This window comes from Equus quagga, chromosome 14 (genome assembly GCF_021613505.1).
Source record: "Equus quagga isolate Etosha38 chromosome 14, UCLA_HA_Equagga_1.0, whole genome shotgun sequence".
In the NCBI taxonomy this organism is placed as follows: domain Eukaryota; kingdom Metazoa; phylum Chordata; class Mammalia; order Perissodactyla; family Equidae; genus Equus; species Equus quagga.
Window position 1 is genome coordinate 76269305 of NC_060280.1, and position 16832 is coordinate 76286136.

Genomic DNA, 16832 nt, shown 5'->3' on the forward strand with positions numbered 1-16832 from the left:
TCTACTTAGTCTCATATTAATGTAGCCACTTTCACTTTCTTTTGACTTTTTTTATCCTCTTTTTCTAATATATTTGTTTCTTTATATTTAAAGTGTGTTTGTAGACAACATATAGTTGGATTATACTTTTTAAAACCAAAATGATAATCCTTGCCTTTTAATTGGAGTAATTAGTCTATTTAAATTAAATGGGATTATGATGTGGTTAGGTTTATGACCATCAGCTTGCCATCTGTTTACTATTTGTCCTCTTTGTACTTTGCTTCCCTTTTCTATTTCTCTGCCTTCTTTTCGATTGAATCTTTTTATGATTCAATTTTATTTTCTTTGTTTATTAGCTATAATTCATTTATTTTAGTGATTTCTTTGAAGTTATAGTACATGATTTAACTTATCAAAGTCCACCTTTAAGTGATATTATGTCACTTCACATACAGTATCAGGACTTTACAGTTGTATACTTTCATTTTTCCCCTTTGACCTTTATGCTATTATTATAAGTATTACTTATCCATATGCTATAAGCTCTACAATATAATTTTATTATTATTAAACAATTATATCTTTAAATATTTAAATAATAAGAAAAATCATATATATACTCATGCAGGTTTGGTGCTTTTTGTTGCTATATTTCTATCTAGCATTAGATTCTTCCTGTTTGTAGTACTTTCCTTTATATTTCTTGTAGTGGCAGTCTTCTTCTGAAGAATTCTTTTAGCTTTGGATGTATGAAAATTCTCTGTTTTGCACTTATTTCTAAAGGATATTTTCACTGGGTATAGGATTTGGGATTAACATATTTGTTTTTCTATCAACTCTTTAAAGAAATTGTTCCACTGTCTTCTCATTTGCACTGTTTCCTACGAGAAATCTGGCACCACTTGCTTATTTTTCCCTCTGTGCAATCTATTTCTTTTTTTCTTCACTGCTTTTAATATTTTCTCTTTTTCATTTGTGTTGTGCAATTTTATTCTCATATTCTTTAATGTAGTTTTCTTCAGAATGTAGTTTTTGTAATTTTCTTCCTTTAATGTAGTTTTCTTATGCATGGGGTTCACTGAACACTTTGATTCTGCATATTTCTCCTCCTCATGAAATTTGGAAAAGTTTTAGCTGTTATTTTTCCAAATATCTCCTCACTTGCCTTTCAGGGACTCTGATTACACGTATATGAGGCTGTGTGGATTGGACACACAGCTCAATGATGCTTTTTAATTTCTTCAGACTTTTTTTATCTCTGAGTTTTATTTTGGATAGTTTCTAATGCTGGCCAAGTTCACTAATCCTTTCTTTTACAATACCTAATCTGATTTTAATCCCATCTTGTGCATATTTCCTTTCAGACATTTTATATTTTTTTTCAAAAAGTTTGACTTAGTCTTTTATATCTCCCATGTTTCCATTTAACTTTATGAGTATGGAGAATATAGTCATAACCACTATTTCAAGATCCTTCACTACTGATTCTAACTTCTCTAGTAATTTTGGTTCCGTTTCAATTGAATGTTTTTCTCTTATTTATGGATCATATATCCTGCTAATTTTGACACCTAATAATATTTGGTTGAATGAATTTTACCTTGTTAGATGCAAGATATTTTTGTATACTTACAAATATCTTTGAGATTTATTCTGGGATGCAGTTAAATTACTTGGAAACAGTTTGATCTTTTGGATTTTTTTTTTTTTTTTAAGATTTGCTATCTGGCATCAGTGTGGGCTAATTATTTCCCCCTACTGAGGCATGACCCTTCTGAGTACTCTACACAATAGCCCATGAATGATTCGATTTTGCATTCTGGTTAATGTAAACAGACTCTATCTTTAGCCCAGTGTGAGTGCCATGAATTGTTCTACTCATCCTTCCCATGATTCTTTCCCTAGCCTCCGATAATTTCCTCACACTTATGCACAAATCAGTACTCAGCTGAATTCTTGAGAAGGATACTGGGACGATCTATAGAGTTTCTGAGATCATTTCTTCTCTTTTGAAACTCTGCCCTGAAAATTCGAGCCTCCTTGACATCCTAGGACTTTCAGTTTCATCTACCTAGCTCAGATAAATGACCAGGCTCTGCTTGGGTTCCTTTCTGCTGTCCTGTGGCCTGAAAACTCTCTCCAGGAAGGAAGCTTGGGTCAATTGTAGTGCTAATTTTTTTTTTCATCTTTCAGGGATCACTGTGCTTTGGTGCTTGATGCTCTATATGTTGACAGCTGTGTGTCCATATATTTTTTATTCAGTTTCTAGTTGTTTCAGTTGGGAATGTAAATCCAATTCCTATACTTCATCTTGTCTGAAGGAAGAAGTCCTTTCCTGTGGGGTTACTGTTGTCATCCTTTTACTTAAGTAGAAGAGTAACATTGGTATAAATACATTATTAGTCATCACTATATATTTATTGCTGCTTCAGTATAGGTCTACTCAGATTTTCTGTTTCTTCTTGAATTAGTTTTGGTAGTTTATGTTTTTCAAGGAATCTGACCATTTCATCAAAATTACCTAATTTATTGGCATACAATTGATCCCTGTGTCCCTTTATAATTATTTTTATTTTTCTAAGGTTGGTAGTAATGTCCCTCTTTTAATTATGCTTCCAGTAACTTGTGTCTTATTTTTTAAGCTTTCTTGAGGTATAATTGATGTACAAAAACTTGCATATGTTTAATGTATACACGTTGAGTCTTTCTTTTTTTTCCTGATCAGAAGAGCTAAAGATTTGTCAATTTTCTTGATCTTTGCAAAGAACCAATGTTTGGTTTTATTGATTTTATCTATTTTGTTTTTCTATTCTTTAATTAATTTGTTTCCATCCTAATCTTTATTATATCCTTCTTTCTGTTTGCTTTAAGATTAGTTTGCTCTTGTTTTTCCATTGTGATAAGGTGGAAGGAAGATTATTGATTTGATTTCTTTCTTCTTTCTTAATATAAATCTTTCAATATAAATTTTAGTACAAGTCTTTGTATGCTGTGTCTTCATTTTCATTTCTCTCAAAGTGTATTTTCTAGTTCCCCTTCTGTTTTCCTCTTTGACCATCCATTATTGCGTGACATGTTGTTTAATTTCTGTATATTTTGAGCTTCCCAAATTTCTTTTTGTTATTTATTTCTAATTTCATTCTATTATGGTTGGAGAACATATTTTCTACTATTTTTATCCTTTTAAGTTTATTGAGCCTTTTGTATGACCTACCATATGGTCTATACCGGAGAATGTTCCATGTACACTTGAGAAGAATGTATATTCTGCTGTTCTTGGTGGAGTGTTCAATAGGTATCTGTTAGGGTTGGTTGGTTTATAATGTGTTCAAGCTTTCTGTTTCCCTGTTAATTTTCTGCCTACTTGTTCTATCCAGTTTTGAAAATGAGGTATTAAAGTCTCCAAAGATTATTTAGAACTTTCTATTTCTTCCTTCGGTCTGTCAATGTTTGCATCACTTATTTTGGTTCTCTATTATTAAGTGCATATATGTTTCTAACTGTTACATCTTCCTGAGGTGTTATCTCTTTTATCATTATTAAATGTTCCCTATTATCTCTGGCAACATTTTGTTTAAAGTTTATGTTTTCTGATATTTGTCTAATTTAGTTGATAGTCATTCTGGTTTTCTTATTGTCAATGTTTGCATGATACACTAATTCCTCCCTTGTTCACAGTTTTGCTTTCCACAGTTTTATAGTCAAACATGGTCCAAAAATATTAAATGGAAAATTTCAGAAATAAACAATCCATATGTTTTAAATTGTGCACCATCTGAGTAGTGAGGTGAAATCTCATGCCATCTCACTCCATTCTGCCTGGAATGTGAATTATCCCTTTGTCCAGTATATCCAGTCTGTATATGCTACCCACCCATACATCACTTAGTAGCCATCTCAGTTATCAGATTGACTATTGTGGTATCACAGTTCAAGTAACCTTTATTTTACTTAACAGTGGCCACAAAGTGCAAGTGATACTGGCAATTTGGATATGCCAAAGCTGTAAAGTGTTTCCTTTAAGTGAAAAAAGCGAATGTTCTTGACTTAATAAGGAAAGAAAAAAATCATATGCTGAGGTTCCTAAGATCTATGGTAACATTTATTACAGTATCTTGTTATAATTTTTATTTTTTGTTATTACTTATTGTTACTAATCTCTTACTGTGCCTAATTTATAAATTAAACTTTATCATAGGTATGTATGTATAGAAAAAGACATGGTATATATGATATTTGGTACACTTTGTGGTTTCAGACATCCATTGAAGGGGTCTTGGAATGTATCTTCTGTGGATAAGGGGGGACTACTGTACTTCTTTTCTCATCCTCTTTCTTTCAATCTACTCTTGTATCTTTGAATCAGAAGTGTGTCTCCTTTAAATAGCATACAATTAGGTCTTACATTTTTATCCAGACTGACAGTCTCTGCCTTTTGATAGATTGTTTAAACCATTCACATTTAATGTTATTATTGATATAGTTAGATTTGCATCTACCATTTTACTTTTTTATGTTATTATTTCCTTGAACATTTTTAATATGTTATTCAACTACCATCTGGTCTCCAATGTTACTGTTGAGAAGTCAGCTCTTAATTTTACCGAGCCTGCTTTGTAAGTGTAGAGTTGTGGCTTTCAAGATCTTTTCCTTGCCTTTGGCTTTCAGCATTTTTACTATGATGTATCTGCAGATCTCTTTTCATTTATCTTGCTTTGAGGTTGTTAAGTTTCCTGAATGTGTACATTATTGTTCTTCAATAAATTTGGGACGTTTTCAGCAATTATTTCTTCAAATATTTTTTCTGCATTTATCTCTCTCTCCTCTCTTTCTGTTACTCTCATTACATGTACATTGGTACACTTAATTGTGCTCCACATTTCTCTGAGGCTCTCTCTCCCTGTTCTTTGAGTTGGATAATCTCTGTTAATCTAGCTTGAAGTTTACTAATTCTTTCTTATACCAGATCAAATCCACAATTGAGTTTCTCTAGTGGATATTCTTTTCAGTTATTATACCTTTCAGATTCAGAATTTTTATTTGATTCTTTTTTATAACTTCTGTCTCTTTATTAATTTTCTCTATTAGATACAACATTGTCATCATATCTTTCTTTACTTTAATCATGCTTTCTTTTAGTTCTTTGAACTTAATTACAGTGGCTACTTTGAAGGCTTTTATTGTTAAATCCAACATCTGATCACTCTCACAGGTAGTTTCTGTTTTCTGTTTTGTTTTGTCTTTTCCCAGTATACGGGTAATACATTCCTGTTTCTTTGCATACCTTGTAATTGTTTATTGAAAACTGAACATTTTAGATAATGTATTATAACAATTCTATATACTGCCCCCCAGGCCTCCTCTTGTAGTTCTGTTACATGCTTGTTTATTTGTTTAGTTACTGACTATTGACAAATAAAAATGGCAAGTAATAGGATATATTGGAATATATGAGGAAGCCATTTTGTGTAAACCTAATTCGGCCTGACCTTGTCTTTCCAAAAGGGCCTGACCGAGGCCATTGAGCATGCACTGTATATCTGCTTTAGAGATTCCCTATGGCAAGAGCAAAAGGCCCTTGAGATAAAGGTGCAACTTCCCTCCCCCTCCCAATGTTGGCATCTCCTTAAAGATTAAGCATCTTTCCTTAGGCTGGGAACCGATTGCAGAGCTCATCTGTGACCCCCCAGCCCGAGGCAACACACCTGCCACCCCGCGGCATTCACTGAGACAGCAGACCTATCTGCTGTGTCCATCAAGTGCTGTGCCGACAGGGCAATCTTGTGACTATTGTGGGAGGGACATTTCAATCATATGTGAAACACCCTCTTTGAGGGTATGTAACCACCCTGTGTACCCCCACTTCTTTGGAGTGCTCTGTTCCTTTGTGGAAAGACTCTCCCGGGTTATAATCCTAAGATTTAAGCTCAGAAAAAACTCACCCAAATTTTCATTTATAAATTGGTTATGGATTATTTTCATCGACACTATATTATTTTAATGGAGTCTTCTCTCACCTTCCACACCTAACAGTGTTATCCCTCTGATGTTGCTCCTAGGGTTCCCAGCCTCTGGTATGCTTATGGTCACCCTGATGACAGTGGTTGACTATCTCTTTAACCACTCCCTAACCACACCTAGATGTTAAGCACCACTGATTGCTGGCTGAACATTCTACTGTTTTCAACAGTGCCCTGGGGCATAAATTGCTCCACTGACTGAACCAATCAAATTTGGACTCTTTTGAAAGGGTAATTACAGAGGTGAATGTTTAAGATTTGTTTTGACCCCAGGTAGATTCTTCCCACCACTCTCTCTTCCAGGTTCTTTTAGGCAAACTATCTGGCCTAGAGTCTAGCCTATATGTCCAATGAATCAATCAATCTCCTCTTAAGTGCCTTTTACCATAGCATTCTCTGTTGATATGTGCTCTTAGGCTTGAAATTCTCTATACTGTGTTGCAAATGAAATTAAATCTTTTGTAAAGAGATTAAGAACTATCTATTTTACATCCTGCTCCTCCCCTCTGGCACTATCTATGAGCTAGGGACCTGGGGCTAGTAGTTGGAACAATGTTACACTTCTCTCTGAGTGACATTCTCACTTTAGGATACAGGTGTTTGGTGGGAAAAGGGACAGTAGCCCCAGCTCTTCTTGGCTTATCTTTCCTAGTGTGGAATCACTGCCTTAAAAGTAGGGTGGTCAAGGCCCCAGTACTCTCAGTGGTGCTATGCCAAAGATAGGGCCTCCATCCCATGAGTGGGGCTGAGTGGAAGAAGAGAATCCTCACTTCTTGAATGTGCCTGGAACAGATAACTGGAGAAAGGTCGAGAAATGCTGATGTCCCAGCAGGCCAGGAAGACAGATGTCCAGTTTGGAGCTTGTGGGAGAGGCGGCCATGTGTTCTTGTCTGACCCAGTCTGGAGTGACATTTCCATCTTGCTGAGTTGGGAGGCAGAGAGAGGCAATGGCTTTCAGCTCAAATAACACAGAGTCTCACTATTCTTACTGAATTTTAGTTGATTTTTTTTAAAATAACTGTTTCTTCATTTGTGATATGTCCTTGGAATCATTTCCAGAGACTTTAAATGGTTTTACTTTTAAAATATACACTAGTTTCATTGGGGAGTGGATCCACAGAATTTCCATTTTGTTATACTGGATTTTGTATTGTTTTTCAACTTTATATAATGGTATTTTTTTATGGTAATAGATATGAATTTTCTCTTCCATATTTTGCTTTTTTCACTCAATAATATATTTGTGATTAATTCATAACTCTAGTAGTGGTTGATTTAGTTTTACTATTGTTCCTATTCTAGTGTATAAATATATCACATTGTTTAAATCCACTCTAGATTTCATGCATATTTGTGGTTTTTTGTTCATTTGTTTTTTGATTGTTATGAAACATGGCACTATGGACATTCGCTTTTAGTTCATATAGTATTTTTCAGGGATATATGTTAAGATTATGTACCAAAAGTATTTCAGAATGAATGATACCAATTTATACCATAAGCAACATTGTATGAGAGTTATGGTGGTCCCACATACTCTCTAAAACACAGCATTTCCTGTTTTGTTATTTTAGCCGTTCTGGTGGGCTTATAGTGGTATTGCATTGTAGAAATGCAATGTGGGAATTTACATTCATTTGATGATTTATAAAGCAAATGATCTTTTTATACATTAATTAGTGTCGATGCAAAATAACCGATAACTATAGATAAGAGAAGTAAGGTGAGTTTTAGCCCAGCCAGAGTGAGGATTATAACCCAGGAAGGACTTTTCTGGAAAAGAAGACAGCATTCCAGAAAAACTTGGTTTTCTTTACATCTTATATCTTTTTAGAACAAAGAACGTATATTAAACACACCCAGGTTGCATTTTCTTCAAAGTTTCAAAGAGGTATTTAGTTGCAAATTGGCAGGTCAACATGACCTTGATGTTGGGAAAGGGAACTTGTTTTATAAGTACTAATACAGGCATCACCAATAGGGTGTTCCCATTAGGACTAGGAGGGGAAGTATGCATTCTTATCTTAAGAGAGTGCATTCGTCACTTTAATCGTTAAAGCAGACGTACATCTGTGTTTGATAGGCCATAAGCCAGGCTTCTTTAGTTCAAGCTAAATCAGTTTTGAACCCGGACAGTTACCCCATATACCTCAATATGTGAAAATCTCTTGTCACTTAGCAACTTTGATTTACTCTTTCATGAATTACCTGTTCAAATATTTGCTCATTTTCTATTGGGTTATCTTCCTTCTTTTTTGAGGAAGATTAGCCCTGAGCTGACATCTGCTGCCAATCCTCCTCTTTTTGCTGAGGAAGACTGGCCCTGAGCTAACATCTGTGCCCATCTTCCTCTACTGTATGTAGGAGGCCCAACACAGCATGGCTTGCCAAGCGGTGCCATGTCTGCACCCGGGATCTGAACTGGTGAACCCTGGGCCGCCGAAGAGGAACATGCAAACTTAACCACTGTGCCACCAGGCTGGCTCTGGGTTATCTTTTTTCTTTTGATTTTTAAGTGTTTTGCACATAAACTCTGAATGTGAATCCTTTGTCAGACTGGTTTTACAATTGCCTTATCCCACCCTTTAGCTTGAATGCCACTCTGTTAATGGCTTATTTTGATAATCTGAAGGTCTTATTTTTAATGTAGTATAATTTATTAATCTTTAGATTTATTGTTAGTGCATTTGTGTTCTGTTTAAGGAATCTTTACCACCTATCCTGAATTCATGAAGATATTTTCTTATGAGCTTTATTGATTTATATTTCATATTTTGGCTATAACAGTATTTGGTATATAATTTATTTTTATTTTAAAATAAAGAATCTTTATTGTTTATATTTCATACTTTGTTTTATAATCCATCTGGAATAGATTTTTCTTCTCACATAGATGTCTAGTTGATCCAGCACCACTTATGAAAAATATGCTTTCCACATTTTTCTACAATAACAACTTTACTCTAAGCCACATTCTTATATGTGTTGGGGGTGTGTGCTTGTGCCTGTGTGTTTCAGGACTTTATATTCTAATCAACCAGTCTATATTTCCACAATTGAGGCAATATTGTGTTGTCTTAATTATCTTAAGAGTTCTGTAGAAACTCTTGACAACCTGTGTTGTAAGTGCTGCAGTCCTCTTCAAGACTATCTTTGGCTCTTCTTAGCCAATGTCTCCTGTGTATTTTCATCTTGGGTGTTATAAATGGAATAGATTTTTAAATTTAATCTCTCAAATTGTTTGTTTCTATACAGAGAAACACAATTACTTTTATATATTGACCTTGTATCCAACCCTTGATAAATTTACTTCTTGATTGTAGTAGTTTATATCTATGCTGATTTTGCAATTTTTTACATCTACAATTATAACATCTGTGAATAACTGTTGTTTTATATTTTTGGTTCCCATCCTTTTTGCTTTCCATGCCTTATGTACTCAGTGGGAACGCTCTTACAGTGATGAATAAAAATTGGAATAATGGACAGCCTTGTCTTGGTTCTAATTTCAAAGGGAAAAGTTTTAATATCTGCATGTAGAAAGTGTATTACTTCTTTCCAAGTGTTTGTGTCTTCATTTATTTTTCTTGCCTTACTGTATTATCTAGGACCTCCATGATAATAATTAATAGAATTATTGAAGCAGAATTATTGCTTTTCTTCTGCTTGATCTTAGCTAGAAATTATTTAGTCACCCACCACTAAGTATAATGTTAGCTGAAAGTTTATCAGAGTAATCCTTTGTCAGTCTGAGAAAATTCTCCTCTATTCTTAGTTTTCTGAGAGTTCATGCGAGTATTGACTTTAGTCAAGTGACTTTTATGCATCTATTGATATGATTATTTGATTTTCCTTTTTATTTTGTTAATGTAGGGAATTAGAATGATTTATTCTTGATTCTTTGCCTTCCTTTTATAAACTTCTCTCCATACATCTCCCTAGTTTTCAATGAGCCACCCTGAACATTCCAGACTCACCAGCTGCCCTGAATACTGATTTTTGCTTTCTCAACTCTTAAGGACTACCATGTTTTATTCTAGCTCACTTTGCTATAGTTGGAAAATGGAGCTGAAGTAAAGAATCATTGCAGTCATCAGGCTCAACACATGAGTTTCCTTTTTCTTAAGGATTGTCTATGTGCTTTGTGTTGTCAAATAATTTCAAACAGTTCTCATATATTTTGTCCAGTTTACAGTTGTTTACAACAGGGGAGCCAGTCTTATGCCAGTGACTCCATCATATCAAGCAGCAGAAAGTCACCTTTAAGATACTGAACGATGTTCTTGCTGACTTGTAGATTGGCCATTATTTTTTTTAACCTTATAATAAATATAACTTATTTCTGGCTAAATGAAAATTGTTGATCTTATTCTTACTTATTGAGGGTGATACATCTCTTTTTCTCTGACTGTTTTCAGTGTGTTTTATTTGCTTTTGGTATTCAGCAGTTTAACTATAAAATGCCGAGGTGTGGTTTTATTTTGTAAGTTTTATGTATGGAATTCGTAGAATTCTTTAAATATGTGTCCTTATTTCTTTCATCAGTTTTGGACAATTCTCAGCAACTATTTCTTCGAATATTGTATCTTTTTCTCTTTTTTCTGTTTCAATTACACATATGTTAAACTTTTGATGTGTCTTGTAAGGTTCTACCATTCCCTGTGCTTTTGTCTGAATATTTTCTACTTATCTATCTTCTGATTTACAATCTTCTCTTTTATTTTGTCTAATCTACTGATATATCTATCTATTGAAGTCTTATTTTAGTAATTATATTTTTATTTCTAATGTTTTATTTCACTGTACTTTTCATAGATTATAGTTCTCTGGGGGAATCCTATATCTTTCCATTGGTTTGTTGAATATTTTAAAGGTAGTTATTTTAAAGTCTATGTCAAATAACTCCTATATTTAGGAATGTTTATGATTCTCTTCAAATTATTCTTTTTTCCTTTCTACTAGTTTTTAGTCACTTGTTCCTACATACTGTATAATGTATTGGACATTATGTATGGGAAATTGTGTAGCCTTTGAATGATGTTTCTTCCTCCAGAGAGGACGTAATTTTCTTCTGACTAGCAGTTTGAGAAGAAGCGCATCAACTTTATTTACTGAGAGACTGAGATGATAAAATGCTAAATTTCAGGCTTTTGATAGTGGGCTTATTTCTAGTTTGCCTTTAATTCTAAGACCTAACACTTTGTGCATCTTCAATAAAAGCTGGGGATATTTCCAGAGATCATCCTCCATGAAGGACTCTGAATTATATTTTTTGATTCCTCTGCTCTATTACACTGACAAAAGATTTACTTAGCTTTTTATTTTCCTGGCAACCACTTTCTTCTTGTTTTCCTTACTCCTATATAACTAGGATACAGCAGAGCTTTGAGAACAAAAGTCACACAGAATGTTTATCTCACATCTTTGTAGTGTCCTTTTCACCATGTTCTTGGCTCCACAAGTCATGACTAACTTCTTAGCCATGATCCTTAACAGTTTTTCTCTGTCCCAGGCCATTTCCAAAAGGTTTTGTCTGTTGTGTTCTCTTTTCTCTTTATGCCTCATGCTATGCTTTGGAAAGTCCCCAAGTGGAAGAAACAGTAAAGAAATTTTTTCTCAGCTAAATATTGTCCCCTCTCTCTGGTCCTTCTAATCCTAATTATATAACTATAACTAATAACTATATAACTATAACTAATTATAGTTATTCTCAGCTGATGGATTTACCTAATACAAACCACTCCACAATATCCCAAAACAAATCTGTCATCCTTTCTTTTTAATGCCATTTGCTTTTCTCAGCTTCCCTGAAAGAAACCATGTATTCTTTGTTTTTTATTTGATTGTTATGATGACCTCGAATCTCTGAATCTTTATCTAGCTGCCTACTGTTTTGAGACCTAGAAGACAATACCTTCAGAAAGAAGCTATTTCTAAACTCCTGAAAACTCTGGTCTCCATAAGGTTCCAGGCATATCGGAGCAGTCTTACATATGCCTCCTTTTCCCAATTCCTCATCCTAGTTATCCCTTGACCTCGCAAAGAGAGATTCATCCAAGATAGAGGCACGTTTGCTTTTAAAAATTAGCTGCAAGGAATTTATAAGAAGATTCTCTTCAGAGAGGTAAGGGTTCTAATAAAGAGAAAACAATAAGAGCACATATAATTCATTTTAGAATTTTAAACCCGTTAAATTTTTCATCATATGTAAGGCCTTCTCCAATGCATTAAACTCAAAAGTATCTTGAATCATGCATCTATGAAAATTCTTCTTCTCCTTCCTCTGACTCCTTTTCTTTCTTTCTTATATTGCCATTGAATAATCTTTATTAGGAATCCATGTACGTGTGGCTGTCTAAATGTAATACAGGATAACATTCCTGCTCTTGGGTAGCATTTGGACTGAAAGCAGATGTGAGATTTTGGATAAGGACTCATTCACATACACAGGAAATGGAACAATTAGAGAGAAGATGCAACAGCAAGATTCAAGCCTGTGATTAAAGGAAATAATTCATTGTACTGGTAATAAATTCAGTGTTCTGGCTTCATGCTGAGAAATTGAGTAGGCCTAGATGGAGATGTAAATCTTCTCATTGGGGAAGGCTTCCTACTGCTCAAGACATAGGCATGAGTCAGCCTTGAAAATATGTTTCAAGACTCAGATGGTGTCTTCCTATTTCTTAGTACTCAGACTCTTTTCCTCCCAGTCCATCCACAGATCTCTCTACTCTTCCCCACTTTAAAGCATGCACTCAAATCCTTCTGCCCATTCTATAATTACATTACTAAGTACAAAGAGCCATTAAATATTAGAACTGGAAGAGGGCTTATATATCATATTGTCCAGGGATGAGAGCTAGGTTTTATCTCATATACAGGCTTCAATCAATCAAAAGAGATTACATGGAAAGCTAAGTTAAGAAGATTGTAATTGTATGTTCAAAGTCAGTATAAAAGAGTGGGTAATGATTTATAAGAAGAATATAGACTAGGGGATTAGCATCATGTTAACTATGTATTTGCCCTCCCAGATTTAACCCAACCCTTTCATTTCTCAAATGAGTAAAATGGAGCCCAGAGGGTCAAATGACTTCCCCACATCATACAATTAATGGTAATATTGAAACTCACATCCATGTTTTCTTCTCAGTTTCAGAGTACAATACTCATTCTTCTTGGATCCAGCACCTTTTAAAATACTAGAGTAAAAGCAAGAGTAGAAACTGGTTTTAAAATCTAATCTATCCTGCTATGTGTAAACTATTGTTGCTGAAAACCAATGGAAACCTAATTGCTCAAGTTTGGGACCCAGTTCTGACACTTTCTTACCTAATAATTCCATAATTTCTTTATGTAGAAATTGAGTTTATTGTGTGAGTAAAATTCAAAGTACTTGAGCCAGAACATGCCTTGTAGTAAGTGCCCAATAAATGTTTAGCCCTAGTTTTCAATGGCTGTGATAATATACTTATTCAAGGTGATACATTTCAAAATGAATTGAGTCTAAAATCATTGCAATATCATCTGTTCTTCCACTATTGAGGTCCTTTAATCTGTAAGCCTTCACACAAAAAATAAACCCATTAGGCTCACTAAAGTTGTAACAGAAAAGTGGTAACAATCAGCATGAAAACAAGAGAAACTTCAAAATCTAGCTAATATTTGTATTTATTCAGATGTTTTACCTGCTTTGAATACATGCTGTCCCTTGGAGCCCAATAAATTTTTCTTACAAAGAAAATAGTTATCATTAGCTAGAAATCATTGGCTCTGTTAATCTTGTATAATTTGCTCTTATGCAGTTCAGGGGAACTGTGTTGTGTACTGTTAATGAGACAGAGAATAAAAAATATATATGTACAGTTATGCATCACTTAATGACAGGGATACATTCTGAGAAATGCATCATTAGGTGATTCCATTATTGTGCGAACATAATAGAGCGTCCTTACACAAACCTAGATAGCAGAGCCTTCTACACACCTAGGCTATATGGTACCAATCTAACGGGACCACCATCGTATCTGTGGTTCGTCATTGACTGATATGTTATGCAGTGCATGAGTAATATCAGAATCATAGAACCCATTCATAAGATACCCAAAGCTTCAGATCAGGAGTGACACCTGATAATTTTAAATATTAATATTTAAATATTTTAAATATTTTTAAGTATTTAAATATTAATAGTATAATATTAGTAAAATATTAATAGTATAAGAATTCCCTCCTTTACTGCTAGAATTATTGAAGCTTCTAAAAGATTCTGCAAGTCATTGGCTGATCTCAAGGGCACTCACACCTGTGCAAGGTGTTGACATGGCTCCTCTGTGACTCCTTCCCTCCTACTGAGAATAGCCTGTGTGCTGTGGGAAGCACACCTGCTCTAGAGAGACCTGGAGTGGCAGATCTGAGGAAACACAGAAGCCCACCTGGAGAGAGCATTGCTTCACTAATGTCTCAGTGCCAGGGAGTCTGAGCACCTTGGTAATCACCATAATTGGAACTCTGCCTGTGTACTTCATGAAGAAGAAGTCCCACCTGGGGACCGGAAAACTGCAGGTGTTTGCCAGGGTTTTGAGACCAGAGGAATGCTAGACATTTAACATAAGATCACATTGCTACAGTGCAGTAATTGATTTAGAATTTGTGAAAAAAATGTTAATTCTCTCATTGATGATGCTATTAAGTCATCACTTGTGTACTGAGCTTCTTCAGTACTGTTTTAAAATTAAGTTACAGTATCCTAAGCATCATGGTTTATTGAGTTACAGACCCATCAGGCATTTTCCTTCTGATTAGTGAACACTTTACTCATGTTGTATGTTTAACAATCATGTGAAATCCCACGCATGATTTCTGAGAGTAAATTTTCTAAGCAACAGCTTTGTAAAGTCATTTAAGAAATATGGAGAAAGTTAGGCTGTTTTCCCTGGTGACAAGCATCCTCATCAGATGCTCTTAAAATTTCAATTGATAATGTAATATTTGTATTAGTTATAGGGCAGTGATTCTCAAAATTGTGAGTTCCAAGAACCATTTTAAAGAAATTTATTTCTCTCAGACCTCAAGAATATAGCCACGAATCTCAGTTTGGGAAACATGGACTTAAGAAAACAAGGTCTGATACTTTGAAAATGCCTTTTGATAGAAAATTATCATTGTAAAATCATTTTGTGGCGTAAAAATAAATTTTTACATTCTATAAAAAATAAACTTTGTAAGATTATCTTTGAAATAAGTCTCAAAACAAAACAAAGATTAGAGTGGGTCTTTGAGTGTATGTCCGTGAACCTCAGTTTGAGAAATCTTGTCACAGTGCTTTAAGGTTTACCAAGTACAGTCACATTTCTACCATCTCACGTAATTCTTAGATCAATCCTGTGTAATATGTAATATTATCTTTCCAGAATCAACTGCATGATCATTGGTAGTACTGGCATTTTAGCTCTGATGTTATAACTTCAAGCATCACTAATATCAACCTGCCTTTCTAAGAATAAGCAAGAATTTCACATTGCTTAAAATTTCATAAATCTGTGTTATGTAATACGTCATGTGTGGACTTCATAAAAATCACCAAGATAACAGGCTGGATATTATTTCTATGAGCAACATGAAGGTAAGGTTCACATTGTTATTTTGTTTTTTTTGTCCTAGTCCCTTCTTTCATTAGGAAGAATCTCTTTTACACCATCATTCATTTTCAGCTATTTGATTATTTTTTTTAACAAAATGCAGTCTCATCCTAAATAAATAAATCAGTAGGTGTCTAATAAATCCTATTATATGTTTAATTCTGAATAATACTCAAATGTGCTAACATAGCATTTCCCAGAGTAAGATTCCAAAGAAAATTAGTCATTCAGATGCCTTGCAAACACAGAGAAAGAGGGAAAGAAATTGGTTTAAAATGAAAACTGTCTATCAACTTTTTGAAGATTCACAAGAGTACCTTAAGAGTTATGAGAAGTTCTGCAATATATATCTATTTCACCCAGTGTTTCTTAAACTACCCCCTTGTATGTGTGTGTGTATGTCAGTCTAGAAGTATATGTCACGTCTGTAGGCATCGTGACTAATTTTTAGTGACTCAAGAACGTCCTACTTGAAGGTTGGTGTGACACTACCTCAAAGTCTCCTTCTGAAGCCTCTGATGGCCCAAACTCTTCCATTACCTGAGATGTGTCTCTTCCCAATTTTAGTGTCTCTTGTCTACTGAAGCTGAGAGATTGAGAGAGAATTTCTAACAATGATCTTTCTTCGGGCAAGAGCAACCTAAACAAGGATTTGTGTTCCTCCATTTAATGCAATATATTATCATGCGTTTTCATCTCATTGAACGTTAAATTTAGTGCCACTCAACAGGCAATGTAACAACCAGGTATTTTGAGTCAACCAATGAGTCATCTAGCCTTGCAAAATATTGCACGACAGGCTTCTGCACAATAAGTGTTAAATAGATCTTAGCCATTATTATTATTATTCTTATTTATAATCTATAACAATGTTAACCTCATTGTGTGCAATGCAGGAGTTTTGAGCATTTGAATGCATATTATATTTCCACAAATGAAACAGGTTTAAAGACTGTAGTGAAGTTGAATACTAAAAGGAACCACAGCTAAAACTTTTACAAAATTAAATGATTATAATCCCCACACCAATCAAATATATATTTTTTTCTATTACTTTAGGTATTCTGAAAATAGGGGGATAAGAGAATTATGATAGGTCTTCCATATGTGATGCATCAAGTTCAAAATGGAAAAAGTATCAATGGATAACTTGCTCCAAAGTGACAGAATTTTCTAGAGAATATGAGAA